This window comes from Acartia tonsa, unplaced genomic scaffold (assembly GCF_053477335.1).
Source record: "Acartia tonsa isolate MP-2025a unplaced genomic scaffold, ASM5347733v1 sca1, whole genome shotgun sequence".
Taxonomy (NCBI): domain Eukaryota; kingdom Metazoa; phylum Arthropoda; class Copepoda; order Calanoida; family Acartiidae; genus Acartia; species Acartia tonsa.
This window is the reverse complement of record NW_027649595.1, coordinates 66,643-81,012: the sequence shown is the minus strand read 5'-3', so window position 1 is coordinate 81,012 and position 14,370 is coordinate 66,643. Positions and strand designations below refer to the sequence as shown.

Here is a 14,370-nt window from a genome sequence, read left to right as displayed (position 1 = left end):
AATATCCATTCATAATTTTGAGCTTTGCTAATGATAGATTTTAACATCCTTGTTCAGTAATAGATTTTTGTGGAAAAACCCTAGCTTTTTTAAAAAGAATGTTGTCATTCTTGTTTTTATTGAAATTTATGAAATATACTAATTTCAGATTGAATCATGAGTTTTGTTAACCATTTCGTCTTAGAATCAAGATATCCATATGAAGGTATACAAAACTAAATAAATTTTTAAAGCAAAGCTTTTCTATATTTAAGGTTGGTCTGTCAACACGTCCTTCTGTATAGCTGTTATTATTAATTTAAGCATGAATAGTATTTAAACATTTTAATGGTGATTTTTGTAACAGTATAGAATAATCTAGAAAGCATACCAACTAAATAATTATCACCAGAAAGTCTGTGTGTCTATTTTCATCATTTTTGGCTATTTACAATATTTTATATCATATAATCAAATTTGATTTAAATATAATGTGTCCTTCCATATTAAGTACTTCTTAATGATAATTTGACAGCAAGTCTTTGTTAAGGAATTGGATCTCGAATGGCTCATTGCAATAAAAAAGATAGGGAGGGGGGGGGTTGTAATTTCATCCTCCCCCCCTCCTCAAATCTATTGTTTGTGGCCTAATTTTTATGTTAAGATATGAAATATTCTTTCTTTTTTTAGGGTTGAGATACTAAATTATATAAGAAATTAGAGATATAAGCCGGGATTCTGGAAAACAATTAAATACAAGAACCCCATTAAACCCACTTCTTTTATTTCCAACTTTATACTGCTTCCTAGAACCAGTTTCAACCAAAGTTTGACAAAAAAACGATCTAAATTTAATTGTTTCATCAAAGCACCTGTTAGTTGGGATTTTATTTTATACAGGTAATAATTAATAACGTGTAATCTAGATTATACTATACACAAATCTTTGTACCTAGACGTGCACAAATTTCAAAATATCTATTTTTTATGTCATACAAATAACAAAAAAAGAGGTATGTTCTATCATTCAGATGTATTCTAGATATATAATACGATCTGTATCTTTAGAATAAATAGATTAGTGCTCACTTGCTGTCAGAGATGTGTTGGGATGCGTTCTTTTAACAATTGCAACAATTTAAACCTGAAAGAGCATAAAAACACACTCTGAATTTTTTTATTATTTCAGGGTTCAAATGTGGAAATTATATGAAGTGCTATTTTGCTAGAAAAATGTCTTCCATGAAGGTAAATAGATTGTTTATATCAAAATAGTTATATATTTTCAAACTTTTATCACCAGTCATTAAATTTATTGTTTTTATGAAATTACCTGTGAACCAAAGGTTATTGTTTTGTCTATTTTAACACAGTTCATGTATAAAAGTTAAAAGTTTGTACTAGAGAAATTGCAATATTTAATTTATCACAAAAAAATTAATATTTGTTTAGGTATCAATGCATGAAGTTAACATTTACAAGTACAAAGTGAGTAAGTGGTAACAAAGTGGTCTAATCTAAATTATACAAAGATAATCAATGATGTCCTTGATGGTTGAAATAAAATAAGTTGTGTATTTGCAGGTATATAATATAATTTTGTCTAAATCTACAAAAATTTAAAAATATTTCTCTATTTTATATCAGTAATGATTATCAATTACCTTAATACGATTAAATTTTTTAATAAAAAAGGTGCCTATTGAGTCAAAGTGAAATGTAGATTTCCAAGATAATTTTGATGATATAATCTTTATTTCTTCTCTAATAATAGTAAGGGGGGGGGGGAAGGGTTTTGTTGAACTTGCATAAATCCTGTAAATTGTCATTCAATTTCTGAGTATTTACTTTATATTTAAATCAGTAAGTAAGGGGAAAGGGGTTTTGTTATATTTGCAAAAAACCTGTAAATTTTCCAATCAGTCCTTGAGTTTAGGCTTTATAATTTTGCATAGACAAGTGCCTTTAAATTTACGGAGGAATGTAGATTTCCAAGAATTTTGAAAATTAAATCTTTATTCCACTTATGAATATTTTAGTTGTAGAAATGGAAGGAGCTGGCCCATCAACAAATTCTTCTTGCACTTGTGGACTTCAATTTGGGGTAAATCCCCTGTCTTCACAAGATTCTCAAACCTTGAATTTGACTAAAGAATTTAGTAACTTAAGTATAAACTTTCATGGCCCTGCAGGAGAAAATCAGAGAATTATAGCTAAGGAAAAGATAGAAGAGATAAAACAGAAAGTAGCTGATTATTATTATGACCCTGAGTGTAAGGTTATAGCTATACCAAATCATTTTGTAACACCCAAGAAACCAACTGTGTTAGGTAACAAGGGCAGGGAGAAGCAAGATGATCAGATTAGGGATAAAAATCTTGAAGAACAATTACACCATGAGCTTGTCAATGCAGCAAGAAACTTAAAAATGGAATCATTCATAATGAATAACTTCCAGTCAGGGGATTGTATTCAACAACTAGTTAAGAAGGGAAAAGACGCCAGAGGAAAGGATCCAACAGCAGATTTTAATGAGCATGAAATGAGAATAAAGAAGTTGTTGGACATTGAAGATATTCCTAGGGAAAAACTAGATCTCTGCATAGAGGAACATTTAGAATGGAAAGAAACCACAATTGAATTAAAAGATCCAAAGAGCTGGCTGTTTAAAAAGGAATGTTTTATAGATAATGCAAGTTAACTCTAGGATGGGGATTAATAGCATTTACCTTTTTATTAATATTTCCTCGAATTTTTTGCAATATGCTATAAATTAGATTTGTAGATAATTATTACTGAATGAATATGTATAGAAATATAAAACATTTAAAAATACAGGTACTTAAAGAGCATGTAGGCAATAAGAAAAACCAAACATTCTTGTACAAGATTTCTAGAAGCAATCTTCTGAAATTTTACACCTATCAATACTTTATCTATAGTCTACAAGAAACAAAAACAGAATGGGATTCTCTAATCATTTTTCCAGAACACAGCACTATTATAAACATAGAGGTAAAACTTGGACCCAAAAATTGTGGTGACAAACTTAAACTATTAAAAAATGCTGCAGATCAAACAAAACAACACTTTTCTTTCATGCAAAAATTGTTTGGAGGTATGCTTTCTAAAGATTGGGTGTTTGTCAGGGCTGCGTGTGTTCCTTATTTGACTATTAATGAAGAAACCACAATTCCCTGTGTCAACTGTCAGCAATTTATTCTACAAGATGTTGATGATGTAGCACATTGGTTGAAATGGATAACTGAGCACAAACTTGTTAAATTTGATAATCATGATCAGACAGTATATGAAAATCTTGTTGCTGAACTGATATATCACATTTCAATAAAAGATTCAGGTAGATTTACCCAATTAATATCTGATCCATTGACAATTAGTAAAGCAGCAGAGAAGGCATTCACTGGAAAAGCTGATGGAATATCAGGAGAGAGTTTTATACCTGATTCCATGTTAACCAATGAACAAAAAGAACTGATAGACCTTGTAGATGACAAAAAGGCTGTATACATGCTCAACAATGAACAGCTGCAAGCAGTACACTCACCAGCTAAATGCCTTATCATAGATGGTGACTATGGTACTGGTAAAACTTATGTAGTAAAGGAAAGAGCTAAAAAATGTGCAAGAGATAATAGTAAAGATCAATTATTTTATATTGATTTAACAGCACTTACACATACATACAATAAATATTATCAAATAGCTGAATCTTCTGCTATGGACATTATAGCTGTAGTAGATTTTGAATTTTATTCTAATATCAAAGTTATTTCTATTAAAGATTTAGGGATTTACCCTGAACAAACTTATGTAATTTATGCTTTAAACAGATTTTTGAGAGATAATCACTGTGACCATTTATTCATAGATGAAATGATAATTGGAGAAATTGTTTTTCCTGACTCAATAGAAACAATTTGTGTCAACTTAAAAGTAGTCAAGGAATCTATAGAAGAGAAGGCAAGTTGGATAGAAAAGATGAGAGTGAACCATAAAGCTGTACATGTTAATCTCACTAAAAATATGAGAAATTCTCAACAAATTATTCAGATAGCTAAAGCTTTAGATCAGGTTAGATCAGGTTGTTCTCCTGATACTAATGTCATGGGTAATCATAGTTTTTACTACATAAATGTTTATGGCATTGCTTATAGATTATTAGCTGTTGCTGCTGTAAACAAATATTTCATACATAAACCCAAAGAAAGTGTTGTTGTATTATCAAAAAAAGATGATACTCAATATTTGAATTGTTAAACAAACACTTTTCCTCAACTACATCAGTTGTCAGAGATATTAAAGAATACATACAAAAACCTGAAGGATTATTGGTATCAAGTATAGAGGAATTCCAGGGTGCTCAAGCAAGAAATATTATCATATGTTTTATTCCTACCTATATCACTGATCAAAACTTGAGGAATATGATATATAGAACAATGTCCTTTGCAATTATTATTTTGCATCATTGTCATTTTGAACAAATATTTCTGGAGCAATTGAAGATAAAAACCTACATGAATTTATTTATTTTGATGGAAAAGCTCTTGAATGTCATCACTATCATAACAAATATAAACATGATATATGTGCCTTAACTATGGCAATATTAGAGAAGTACAAATTATTAGACCAGGATGAGAGTATGTTGATCCTAACATATTCAAGAATTTCTAAAGATATTATCAGAGAGGCAAATACAAAGGAGTTTCTTAGTTTACCTGAAAGAGAAAGAAAGGAACAAGTAGAGGAGAAAATTGAATTAAAAGACAAAGAACTATATGAAGATGTAAGAAGAAACATTTCTAGAAAGTATGCTGATATATCTTGGAGTTACTTCAACGCAAAGTTTCATGAGTTAAAAGGTCTGGTAAACAAGCCAAGACATATCAATTATATCAATATTCATTATATCCCAGATTATGAAGATTTCAGTGAAATAAAGAATATTATTGTATTTACTGATGAAAATATTGATCATGAACATAAATTTGCAGTTTGGGGAGATAAGTATTCACTAAAGTATTATGATGATGAGACCATTATTAGAGTTGAGTGGAGTAAGAAGAAAAGAAATGAGTATGATCATTATTGTAGAGATAGAATTGTGTTATCTCAACCCAAGTTTGCCATAGTTGTTCATGATAGTAATTTAGATTTAGAAACATTTGTTCGACCTAAAGAAGCTCTAAATCTAATAGAGGAAGATAATCTACATGAATACATAACTAAAGAGAACACAAACCTATTGAAAGAGGAAGAACATACAACTAAAGAAGCTTTAAATCTGGTAGAGGATGATAATCTACAAGAATACATAATTAAAGAGAACACAAACCTATTGATGGAGGAGGAACATACAACTAAAGAAGCTCTAAATCTAATTGATGATGAAAACCTACATGAATACATAACTAAAGAAAACACAAACCTATTGACAGAGGAAGAACATACAACTAAAGAAGTGGAACAATATTTCAAATCAATAAGAATTAACAAAAAGTGTAGTATTCTTTAAGATAATAAATATATTCAGGAAAAATTTTATATACTGTAATTTTTTAATGATAATGTATTTTAAAATATGCATATTAGGGTAAAAATAGTTTCAAATATTTTTTCCTTTATTTATGACTTCCACTACTCTATAATTTATTTTGTTTGCAAATGGTTTGCAAAGTACATTAGCATGATGACAACTTAACTAATAAACTATTATCCGATTTTTGTATTTGTGGAATTCTCCAATCAAGAGAAATCCCAAACATGCAATCATGGTTTTTAAATTCTCCAATTTATAAGGTAAATATTGTAGTTTTTAAAAGATGATTCAGTTGCAGAAACCCCGGCCCTGTATCTCACACACAACTTGCTAATCTGTCCGTTGCAAGTACACATGCGAGTTCTAAGATAGCTATGCTTTTGAAAAACAAAAAATCATGGTTTGATAAACGAGAGTTTTAGAGCTGATGTTCAGAAGTAAAATAATAAATGTATAGAAATTATAAATTTTGTACACTTACGCAGCATGACCAACAGACAGACAGAGGGACTAATTATATATTCTGGAGGATTATGAATAATACAGCAAATCATTGCATAAAAAATTAATCATCTAACTTGAACAGCAGACATGAAATTCACGTTTTCCCCATTCCTAACAGACGGACAATTCAATGTATATAAAAGCTTTGCTACTATTGAACCCTTTAATGCAGGTACCTAAAGAGATAAGACAATGGCCAATAACTTGATGTACATCTCTAATGTTACATGTTCTGTAGATTACAATGGTTGAAACGTTTTAACACTCAACCAAATGAACTAACAGATCATAATCTACTAAAGTTCCAAATTTGTTAAGTCAACGAATAAGAAAATGTTATTACAAAACTTTGGGGACTAGTGTAATAAAACAGCTCCATGTCCTCTCTCTCTGCCTTCATGAACACACATAAATATATCTACATTTTAGAAACTTATCAGATCGTATTATAGACAGTTTTCTGAAATGAAAATTTATAAGATTTAAACAAGTTTTGTTGGCCCCTAAGAGCCGCAGACCAGAGATGAAAAAAGGATTAATTTTATGATTTTTATTCTAACATTCATGGAAAATTCTCTGTAATACGATGTTATACATGATTTTTCAGTATAGAACCGGTTCTAATCCAGCGGATATCAATCGTTTTCGAAGTTATACTGGAAAAAAATTCCACAATATAAACAAATTTATCAGGGAATAAAGGGACGGGACAATTTAAGTAAAATTAATCTACTGTCATTTCCTATAAGCTATATAAAGACTGAATCTTATAATAATCCGAGGGGTAATCAATTTACCATCTATTGTCCTAGTCCTGGGATCCCTGCACCTAATTAATTTCTCCAACCCCCCCCCCCCCCCCCCCCCCGGCTCTACACTAACTCTAAAAGTTGCCATTAAACAATGCAGTATTAGGCAAGAAGGGTGCTAATTCAAAATATTCAAAAATAGCTCAAAAAGTATTTTTCGTATTCATTCGAATCCGGTGGATAGGAACCCGTTCTCATCCATACGATAAAACTATGTCGAGCATCGTATTACATCTAGTTTTCTACGAATATAGAAATGTACAATCATAAGATTAAAACCAGTTTTATTAGCCCGTGCCTTCGGCATCTCGGGGCTAAAAAACTGGTTTTAATCTTATAATTGTACATTCTATATCCGCGGAAAGCTGTTTATAATATGATGCGAGAAATAACTATTCTTTGCCCGACTAAATCTTCAACTTCAATTTATTATTTTCCAAAATTTAAATTGAAATATATTCAAAAGGTTGTAAAGTTTTTGTTGTTTAATTACCTTTAAACACCACAAAAACTTAAATTTTTTATATGGGATTTTCTTTGGCCGAATGGTAATTTTCAAAGAAAGTTAATTTTTTAAATCATTGAATTTGAATTTTTTAGAGATGGATAATAGACGTTTTTTTATGACGTCACACAAAACACTTTCTAACGCTTCCCGTCAGTCTGTCTGTTTATTTGTCCGTCAGTCTGTCTATTAAGTTGTCCGTCATGTCTAGAATTTTGCCGAGAAATTTGACAAACAAGTTTAAAATCAATAGGAAAATTCTAACATGCATAAATTAACGATAAGAATTATCCCTTACGGATGAAAGTAATGACGTAAGGACCTAACCAAATAATATATGTATAAGTGTTGCATTTTAATGGATTACATTATTGGGTTAGAGGAAGGTTCATTTTGTCAAAATATCTTTTAGTGAGATATCATACCTATTTTTTGTCCTTAATTAATTTTTAAAACCTGCCTAAGAACAATAATAAGCTTATAAAAGAATTATTGAAGAGTTATTCTAAAGATCTTAACTCTGATATGATGTCCAAAAATATAAGTTTATTAAATATTTATTTCCTGAAATTCTTTACTGAATTTCTTAAAAGATATATAGGGAGGGAGTGGACATTGGACTGTAAATTGCACTAGTTTTGCAACCACGTTACTTTATTGGTTGACCTATAATCTTTGGGTACTTTTCATGAATTTAGATTGGTCCACACTAGTAGTGTCCAAACTTTTCAACCATCATCACATATCCCTCAATATATACATCAATTTAACTGCCCATTGTCTTATCACTTTATACACCTGGTAATAAGTCTGTTTTCATTTCAGCAACATTGTGCATTAAGCTATAAAAATTGGAAAGAATTTTAATGAATATAATATATTTGAAATCTGCATAAAATTTTAAGGAATTTTTATAAAATTCGTTTTTTGTATAATTCTTTATCTATAAGCGCAAATACAAATTAAGTTAAATAATTTTGACATCTGTGATTGGTGGATTGAAAACTATCTGCGACCTGATTGGAGAAGCTTAAGTGACGTACATCATTCAACCAATTAGAGCGCAGGTAGTTTCCAATCCACCTATCCTATTGGTCAAAATTTATTAACTTAAATTGGATTTGCGCTTTTAAATAATGAATTATATAAAAAACGAATTTTATAAAAAATCCTTAAAATTTTATGCAGATTTCAAATCTATTATATTCATTAAAATTCTTTCCAATTTTTATAGCTCATTGTGCATGTCTATTTATATGTACAGGGTATTTTAGTGAAAAAATGAATTCTTTATTGTTTCTTATTAGATTCTGTTCTGTTGTACTTTTACTTGTGCCCAAAATTTGATAACTATCTCTAATACGTTGGCTTAATTGATTGGTTTATTTAAACTGGTGGTGTCCAAACTTACCGCCTTATTTTTTTTATTAGGAAGGAAGAGGACATTGGACTGTAAATTACACTTGTACCCAAAGTTACAATAATAAAGTTATTTTTATTCGTTGACTCAAAAACTCAAGGGGTACTTTTATTGATTTTTGATTGGATGCTTCCCAAACTGTCAGTGTCAAACCTTTTCAAACAATAATTTTTATCTACAGATGGGGTAATTTTGTTTATCGTCATTATAGATGTATATCAATTTATATTCATAGTCATACCCCTTAATATCTCAGATTTTTTGTACTAAAACATCACACAACCTTTTGATATTAAACCAATTGTAAATCCGTATGTAAAAGTAACAGGATGTCTATATAAAGTAACTCACTCGCCATTAAACAGAGATAATTCTTCTAAATATAGAAGCTTTTTATAGGTCCAGGAATAAGAACATTATATATCTAAGGAAAATGCCTTCACCCTCTCAAGAGAGCTAGCCCTAACCCTCCCCCTTGAAGGAGAGGGTGGGGTAAAGTCGACCCTTTACTTTAGATTTTATTAACCCTTTATAATATTAATCTAACTGTTCAATCAAACTCTTGTGATAGTTTACCATCAATCAGATTTACTTTACTTTGAATCTGCAGTCAGCATTAGAGAAGTAGACATGGAGGGAGGGAATATGGGGCTGTTTTATTAAACTAGTAACCAAAGTATAGAATCACGTTTTCTTATTCATTGGATTACCAACCTTGGGGACTTTTATTGAATTTTGATTGGCTGTGTTATTTAAGTAGGTATCAAAACATTTCAACAACTAATTGTAATCTGCAGAAGGTGTATTTTTGTGCATAATCATTGGGGATGTACAGTACATCAAATAATCGGCTATTGTCTTTACATCCCTACTTAGTAGCGAAGCTAATATATATTTTAAATGTCCGACTGACTAAAACTTTTTCAGGGAATCGTGATTTTATCGTCGGCTTTTTATATAACTTACTTTGAACATTACATCCTTATAATAAAGTAACAGGATGTCTGTTTTTCTATGTGTACCGAAGGATCTCTCTAACCGCTGAACCGATCGGGCTCTCCTTAACAAGGTAGTTTCTCATAGGTCCCGAGAAGTTTTATAACTATTTTGGGGGAGGGTACCACCACCCTCCCAGGAGAAATCGTTTATTTTACGCTAGAGACTTCAACGCAACATAAATAGGTATCATAGAGACTTGAACCAAAAAACCAAACATTTGAAGTGCCACTAGAGGCCTCTTCGGGCGTAGCCGCTAGTTTTTTAAAAGATTAAATTTCTATTTTTTAAATACATACAATGATGTCTTTTTTCTTTGAAAACGTAGATTTAAAAATAAAAAGGGATTTATTGATATTCAAACATGTCATAAAAATTCTAATAATATACAGAGAAATGTATTTATACATATTTTTACTTCTTTGTATAGCAAGGCTTTTCTATTTAGAGTTGGCTTGTCTATCCGTCTGTATGTCTTTCTTTAAAAATGACTGTCCGGAAATGAAATTGCTGTTTGTTAATTTACGCATGTTAGAATCACCCTATCGATTTGAAACTTTGCATGTGATAGTTTTAATTCATAAAAATATGTAATTAATTGCCTGGTGAATCTTAGGAAGATTAGGCTCAATGTTTCAAAAAAAGCATCCCTTAAACATTGACAAATGTGATACTGTAACTTTATTTAACTTTTTATATTATCAAAAGTGTTAAAATATTATATTTGTTCATGTTCACATCTTTTTCTATTTGTTAGGTTTCGCTTTTATGCATGTTTTCATATTTGTTTGCTGAAGAAAAAGTATATAATATAATAAATATTCTTTTTTTATAACATAAGTTTTCTTAATAAATTAAAAGTAAATTTAAACGATATTTCAGGATTTTAAAATGATGATTTTTTTGCCCAGTAAGGCATATTGTTAGTGCTAGAATTTATTGAGTTTAACAAATATACAAATTTCACCACTAATTAAGATAATAAAGAGATTGAAAAGGCTTTACTGATTTATTTGTAAAATCTACATAGTACATGTGTCTAATGCGTATATGCAACTACTTACGCAGGTTGTATTCTTCTTTTTTTGTGACAATAGAATTTTACAAGTGATTAAAAAATAAATTACGTAAATTGCCAAATAATACTTGTATAGATTTTACTAACGTCTATTGATAGAAAGGACAATATTACATAATTATCCCATCAAAGTATTATTTACTATGGGGCCACATCTCAAAGTGTGCTGATGTGGTGTAGCCTAAATCCTTCCCTTAAAATTGTGGTACAAATAACAAGATTTAAATGACATGATTTATTATATATTTAGTAGGAACAGGCTAAATAGGTAGAAAAGCCACGCACATACCTTATCTAAATTTATTTATGTACAGGGTGCGCCACATAAATCCGGACTTTTTCTTATTTTTAAAAAAATGAACATAAAATCGTCAATTCCAAAGATTTTATTGAATTTTAAAAACTGGGAAGCAAACTAGCTATATGACTATTAGATTATTCAATAAAATCGCCGCCAGCCTCAATCACCGCCTCTACCCGCCCCCTGAACCGCTCCCAGACCCTGGTCACCATGTCCCTGTCCAAGCTGGCGAAGTTCTCCTTCATAGTGGCAATGAGGGAGGTCTTTGTGGTATGGGCGCGTCTATTGGTTCATGCTTTAATGGCGCTCCAGGCCCAAAAGTCAATTGGATTAAGATCAGGGCTGCTGGGAGGCCATATCTCCTTAGGGACGTGAGTAACTGCAGGATCCAAATTCACCCATCTTTCAAGCTACCCTTCGACACGGCGGCTCTCATTTGGGCCACAATTAAGCTAGAACAACGTGCAATACCTTTTTGGAAATGGCATGAAGATTAAGCTAGGGTTATCATCGCAACACATAGTCTAAAACGAGTTTTAAGGTTACAAATGGGCCCATGTAGTCGAGAACCGAGAAATTTTCACGAATTTTCACGATTTTTGACGTTTTTGACCTCTCAAAATCTGCCACGTTTCACTTTGATGGAGTACTACGGCCAAGTTATTTCAGATAGAGAGCTCTAGTCTTTTTTAGTGTCTTACTTATGTATCTAACAGTATCCCCAGCAAGTTGTATAACTCTACCTCACCTACAGATGGGCTGAGGTCAGATTTAGTGGGCCCTAGTCAAGAATCCAGGGTAAACTATCAGCGCGTTTTGATTCTGCCATGTTAAACATAAGCGCTGCCAGCTTGGAGAACACGTCCTCCATCGTCTAAAAATTTTTATGGGCATAAAGATAACTACCCAAGCTTTTTATAGTGTGGTCAAACGTCTTGATTGGTCAAGTAGTTTTGGTGCTATGGCCGTTTAAAAAAAGTCCGGATTTATGTGGCGCACCCTGTATATCGAACCCTGGTCTATGCTAATATTCGTCCATCACCAAGAACGTTAAAATAGCACCGCAATGCTAGATATACACAATAAATATATAATTTATTTATTTCTCAAATGTTCTATAATTAAGGACCATCCGTCCATTCATCCGTAATAATTAGCTGTTTTCGTTATTTTAAGCAGGTTAGTATTGTCCTATCGATTTTAAACTGTGCATGCTGATTAATATAAAAGTAAGGTAAAACTTATTAGAAAGTGCAGCAACTCTATTAAATCGTTACCAGAAAGTCTGTTCGTCCATTTAAAACAAGCTGATAACAAACTTTTGTATGTTAAAATCATCCTATTCATTTGATTCCTATTACAACAAGATACAATGTTATAAGCAAAGTATCTATATAATCATGTCCTAAAAATGTCTTTAATCATGTATGTAAGAAGTTTTGCAACAAAGTTACTAACAATTTTGTTTCAACTTATGCATTAATAAAATGTAAATGATTGCAAATCTGAAAATGATCTGTAAGAAATTCATTGAGGGAGGGAATTATAGGCTGTTTATTAAACTAGTCCCCAACATTTTATAATAACGTTTTCTTATTCTTTGGTGTAACAACTTCGAGGACTTGTTGTTATCTTCAACAGGGGTAATTTTGTGTATCATCAATTGGAATGTACTATGATTTATTTGTCATTGTTTTTATCACTTAATATCCCTAAAAGAAGTGCTCCATTACTAAGTCAAATTTAATAACAAAAAAAATTTAAAATCAAATAAAAAACTAATTTACATAGGAATAATGATTTTATGTATTACCAATACCATTTTATTATCTTTGTAATAAAATATAAAAAAGACATAATATTACGTTGAAACTACACGTTACAATAATTGGAGTCGCATTAAAAGTACTTAAAGTATTAAAGTATTTAAAGTAATTAAATTAATTTAAAGTAATTAAATTAATTTAAAGTAATTAAATTAATTTAAAGTAATGAAAAGTATTACTAGAAATTATAGTTGTCAGATTTTATGATGTAAAACAAGAATAATATAGTGCAAAAGTGATGATAATTAGGACACCAACTTGGTGCTTTCCCTCAGAATGCCTATAGAGAATTGAACGAACCAACACCCCCTTTATTTTTGAAAAACATTAAATATTAATCGGTGTATTTTTTTTTTCTGCGGTGCCCTAATCCCGCGGGAATACCTTGTACTCAATAAAACCTAACCTAAACTAATCTTAAGTATAACACAATCAAACGAAAAAACGACAACCCCCTTTTCTAAAATAATGAGGGGGGGGGGGGAGTTCTGTGCTCGACAACGCAATTTTCTATAATTAGGGTCTGTTCGTACATCTGGAACGGATAGAGGTTTTCGTTAATTTAGGCATGTTAGAATTGTCCTATTGATTTCAAACTTTGCAATTTGGTTCCTGTAGCAACTCTATAATCGTTACCTAAATGTCAGTAAGTCCATTTAAAAATATTAATTTTTAACTATTTTAACAACAATTTGTATGACCTGAATTTTGGAATACTGATTCAATACTAGCTCAACAAAGTACAATGTTAAAAGCGAAGAATCTCTATAATCAATTCCCTAAAATGTAAGTTTGTCCTTAAATAATATCCTGTATTTAAGCAGTTTTTCAACAAATATTCTTGCATTTTTTTCAACTTTTATTCATTTATTTTCTTATTATTAATTTCTGACACTCCATAGGTGTTAATGTTCGTTTGTCCTACCGTCTTAGAGCTTCGCCTTTATGGATGTTATCATCCTTGTAACTAATTAAACAAGGATGACAACATCCATAAAAACAAGCAAATAAACAAAATTTTAAGTAAATTTGTTGCAAAAATACTTAAATGCAGGATACTGTTATAGACATACTTACATTTTTAGGACTTGCTTTTTGAGATGCTTAGCTTATAATATTGTACTTAGTTGTCATAATATGAAATATTGTTATCAAAAAAGTTAAAAATCAATATATTATAAATTGACGTACGGACAACTATATAACGATTATAGAGTTGCTACGATTTCTAAATCGTACCTTACTATTATATGAATCATCATGCAAAGTTTGAAAACGACAGACAATTCTAACCTTACCAAATTAACGAAAAAAGCTAACCGTTTTGGACAGACAAACCAACGGACCAACCCTAATTATAGAAAAGCTTCGCTTTTAACAAGGATA

The 14,370-nt window shown here is 30.7% G+C and overlaps 1 long non-coding RNA gene across 1 annotated transcript; it reads left to right on the top strand.

Annotated features, from left to right (window-relative positions):
- The first annotated feature begins 1,169 nt into the window (after positions 1-1,169).
- Positions 1,170-2,166, top strand: LOC145310463 (uncharacterized). The gene is made up of 3 exons (XR_013876555.1): positions 1,170-1,227; positions 1,432-1,563; positions 2,019-2,166. It is a non-coding gene; the product is annotated as an uncharacterized LOC145310463 (long non-coding RNA).
- Positions 2,167-14,370: the final 12,204 nt, after the last annotated feature.